We start from the raw sequence: 5,207 nt of genomic DNA, 5'->3' as shown, positions 1-5,207 counted from the left end.
CACCTGAGTAAAACCCCATAAAAAATTTGCGGCGGTCTCACCCCCATAAAACGTTATGGGGGTTGAAAGTTGATTATTTTGACAATTTTCATACACCATAATTCAAATAACATTTAATAAAAAAATTATTTTCAAGCAGGTGGAGGTAGGGGATCGAAAGAGGGTGGCCACTTGAACAAAACCCGATAACCTAACCTAACCTAATCTAACCTACCCTATTGATAAAGATTTTTAAATAATGTTTTATATAATTTTCGCAATATTTTTATGTATTTTTCATTAGTTTTACCTTTGAATATTGTTTAAAAATGACTATATAAATATTTACATGCCTAGAAATGTATAAAAATTGGCATATTTATTAACTTTGAACCCCGATAACTTTTTATGGGGGTGAAACCGCCACGAACTTTTTATGGTACAGTGGTGGGGGAGACCTCATCTTTTGATCCTGGCCATCATCTAGACCTTTACCCAGTATTGTTACAATAGATAAATGTAAAACAAAAATACTGGTATACAAAGGAAGAAAAAGTAGGGAAAAAGTGAATATAAAGATAGGAGACGAAAAGTTAGAACAAGTGGCTGGTTTTAAATATCTGGGAAGTCAGATAACTCAACGTAGAACTAACAGTATAGGTTTAAAACAGAAGATAGCAAAAAGAAGATTACTTTTCACATACAATTAAGAATGTGGGATAATCAGTTTTAGAAAAATGCGACGATTAGTTTAGGATAAGAAAGAGTGGACGGGCGTGTACAACTAATTTTAGGATTGACGACCATATGATGATGACGATGATGAATCTTGAATAAATACAGGTAACACACTCGCCGAAAAATCTATAATTTAGCATATGAATAAAATATGGGAGAATTGCAACCCAGCTGTAGATTTTTTGATAGCTTGAAGCAAAGTATGTCCTTTGCAAAATTCTCGTCTGATTAGTATGCGTCACTGAATGTAAAGCGTTCCTGTGGACCAATCTGGTTCTCAGAATATTAGATGGTGTTCTCTAAAATAAACATTTTAGCGGTACTGCATATTCATGATTTTCGCAATGGATCCCGTTTTAAAATGGAATTTGCTTTCGTTGTAAAATTAAATTATTGAATTTTCACTGACCTATTTTTTGGTCATCGACAATCGTTTTTATTCTTTATTAAATGTCAAGTATATATGCACTTTAAAAAACAATAAGAGGTACTTTACACAAAAAAAAAGGAGACAAGTGCGAGGAAGAACTCGGGTCCTGAGGATCTTGTTCTTTACACAACATATCGTAAAATAAAGTGATTTTTTAGATTGCCTAGCATAGTTAGTAACAATTAATGCCTTGTATATATATAATGACTAGGTACACATCTGGTTTGTCCAGTAATCTTCACTACATAGTATAAAACAAAGTCGCTTTCCCGCTGTCTGTCCCTATGTATGCTTAAATCTTTAAAACTACGCAACGGATTTTAATGCGGTTTTTTTTAAAAGATAGAGTGATTCAAGAGGAAGGTTTATATGTATAATACATTCATAATATAGAGGAGAAACACTGATAATTTTAGAGGTTTCTAATGTGATGTCGTAAATAAACACATTTTTTGCGCTTACATTGCAAACGCTGGCTGAACCCTACGANAGATTGGTAGGACGCCTTCTCAGGCATGAAGAGCTAATCGGAGACATACTAGAGAAGGAAACAGAAGTTAAAAGGATTTAAAATAATTCGAAGTGGTGTATATTCTGTGGAAACTGACAGACGCGAATCGCGATTTCGATCTTTTTGGATCACATCAGCGCGTCGCAGGCAGCCCGACAGAACAGACCAACTTTTACCTGCTGTCTTACCAGTGCGTTTTAGAAAATACTACAAATGGCGCAGTAAACGCCATCTGTAGCACGATGCTACATTTTAGGATTACGTATGCTCCAATGAGGTCCACTTGTGTGGATATCTACTTGCTGAAAACGAATCCCGGCGTAGCTAACCTCAACGTGATAGGCACGTTAGAATAATCGAATAAAATAATTCGAAGTGGTGTGTTTTTTAAAAGGATTTGTTTACACGGTGTCCTAAAAGCTACACACAGAGCAATAAACAAGTTTTAAGTTTACATAATGTTAGATGATACTTGCACCATATGGAATAACACCCATCTGTCTAAATTTGAACGGGTTTAACAAGTAAAATAAATAACAAAAAACCGTTAAATTAGACCCCACTGAATTCTAAAAATAATAAATCAAAATTAATGTAGTCAAAAATTATCGAAAGGTAAAAAATTCGATCCGCTATTTTTCTATTATCAAGATTGTCCTTGGTTTCTGATGTTAAATTTATCGTAGAATTATTGAAAAGCAGTAAATTTCTCGCCTCATATCTTTTGTCTATTGGAAAACATTAGTTTCGTGTGAAACAATTTCTGTTACGTTCCGTTTCCCACAAGATTTCCTCTTTTGTATTCGCGTGTTCGCGGGAGCAGAACAAAAAGTTATCAATTTTTAAATTCGATGCAGCATCCGTCTGAGCGACCTTAATTTGCCAGCTCACGTGAAGTAACAGCCGCTAAGTGAAACCCAGATACGAGACTAGGAAGGGAAATGGCTCTAGAACAGAAAGCTTTTCTGGCTTTTCCCTCTAATTGCTGCCGTAACTCTATTCCGCTACATCTTCTGTATTATTTCGACGGCACAATGTAACCGGCTCTTTTTACACACGTTAATACCCGTTACGTGTACGCTGTTTTACCTACACATCGATACCTATTCATTTTTTAATCGATCGGGTTCCTCCTGTTTCTATAGCTATCCTATCATTCGCACTTTTATTGTATTTTCATAGCGGGAGATACGTAAAATTTGAAGGAAAAAAGGAATACACACTAAAAATGTGATTTTATACGATTTTTGAGTATTAAATAATTCCAAGTTGGTCTGTATTCTGTCGAAACTGCCAGACGCGGATCGCGATTTCGATCTTTTTGGATCTCATCAGCGCGTCGCAGGCAGCTCCGACAGAATACAGACCAACTTTTACCTGCTGTCTTAACAGTGCGTTTTAGAAAATACTACAAATGGCGCAGTATACGCCATCTACATTTTAGGATTACGTAATGATACGTATTTTCTATATTTGAGTATGTTTAACGAAAATCCCAGTAAGTATAAGTATACAGTAAATATGTTACAAGCAAGTAGAATAATTATCATTATAATATTAAAGTTGCAAGAAATAAGACAGTAATCAAACCGAAACGTGTTTTCACTAAGGACGAGATGATGAAATTGGTAAAACTTTTAATTGCCATTCTACCCCGTCGAACCGCTAAACAAAGTGAAAGTTGTCACTCTGTATAAAAACTTTTCGTTTTTAATTAAACTTTGGCTTATCCGACGGCATTAGCAGTCCACCTCGAAGGAAGTTATTGGAAATGGAAGTCACTGGCGCTGTCTGAACGGAAGTTGCCCTTTTATTTGCTTCCGACCCAATTTTCGGGACCGATGAATTTTTTATTATTAAGCGCGTACAATTCCATTCCATTGTGAAGAGGTATAATGATGCAGCGAACCAGATTCTGCTACCTTACCTCACTTAATGCAAATTAACTGGAAAAAAGAATGCACCATTTCCTTCCAAGTAGATAAACCGAAACAATTAAAACAAATTAAGTAATAAGTGAATAAAAAAATGAAAAAAATAAATGTTGTAGATTTTACGAATTAAAAATTATCGAAATAGCATACTGTTTATTGCATCCACATCCGGTTAATCGGTTTGGATGCGATATCCAGCCGATCCGGCACTTTTTTTAGAATCCGAAGTTACTGAGGACCTAAACATATCGATTGGCTTTTGCCATTCGATTTTTATCAATGATTCAGGCATGAGACGGGTCTAAAAACAGCATGACATTAACATTGCTAAGGAGCTGTTGGACTCTGTCCGCGACGACCCAAATTTGCTCCAGAGGGATATAAGTGTTGACGAATCATGGGTTTATAGTTATGACGTGGAAACCAAAGCTCAATCATCCCAATGGAACAATGGAAGGTGCCGCACGAACCAAGAGCGAAATAAGCGCGCCAAGTTAGGTCGAAAGTGAAGGTTTCGCTTACAGTTTTATTTGATTGCAGGGACGTGGTATATCATGAGTTCTTACCACAGGGTGTAACGGTCAATAAGAAATATTATCTGCAAGTTATTTTGCAATCCTCCAGAAACGCCACATCGTTGCTTGTGCGCGAATTTTTGGTCAAAACCAACAGACTAACAATGTCGCAGCCACCGTATCCTCCAAATCTGCCCCCTTGTGACTTTTTCTTGTTCCCGAAACTGAAGAGCCATGAAAAGATGAGGCTATGCTAAGATTGAAGAGATAAAGACGGCATCGAAGGAGAAGCTGATCAAGATCACAAAAAATGATTTTTTGAGGTGCTTCGAAGATTAAAAAAAAAAGTTAACACAAGTGTATAATATCTGGTGCGGATTACTTTGAAGGGGACCAAATGGATATTAATGAATAAATAAATAATTTTTGAAAAAAACACAAAATTCGTGATACTTTATTAAACGACCTCGTATATGTGCGCATTAAGAGTAGAACGGGTAATTTACAGAGTTTCAGCGGTTAGAGGTTCCCAATAATCTACCAATACAGTTCAGTTAACACGGTGTGCATTTGAATTGTAATCCCTGTGTTAGGCCTAAGCAAGACAATTATTAGAGTCACAATTAAAAGCAAATCCATACGACATGTAACATTATACGAGATGTTATCTACGATCATAGGTATTAAACACATTCGAAATCTCTTGTTTGACAACTCTTATAAAACCACCAACTCCTTTTGACCGCAGTTCTTTCTCATATACTGTTTCCCGTGGAATTGTGTCATCTATATCTGCGTACCCATTATTGGATTAACTAACTGGTTTCTACTGAGTAAGGCTGGTGAATGGTCAACCAATAGAAGAAACTAATTCACACTATAACTTAGAACAAACAGAATAGCTCAAAACCCCAACGCCAAAACACGACAGTAGATAGTTGTCCGAAGCACTTTTCGGTAAGTTTACTTCAGTCCCTGAAGAAGGTAACTTTGTTACCGAAAAGTGCTTCGGACAACTACAGTGTCGTGTTTTGGCGTTGGGGTTTTGAGCTATTCTGTTTGTTCTACAACAACCGCCAAAGTTTTTCCAATCTTCATAT

This window comes from Agrilus planipennis, unplaced genomic scaffold, assembly GCF_000699045.2.
Source record: "Agrilus planipennis isolate EAB-ADULT unplaced genomic scaffold, Apla_2.0 scaffold73, whole genome shotgun sequence".
NCBI lineage: Eukaryota > Metazoa > Arthropoda > Insecta > Coleoptera > Buprestidae > Agrilus > Agrilus planipennis.
This window is presented reverse-complemented; position numbering follows the sequence as displayed.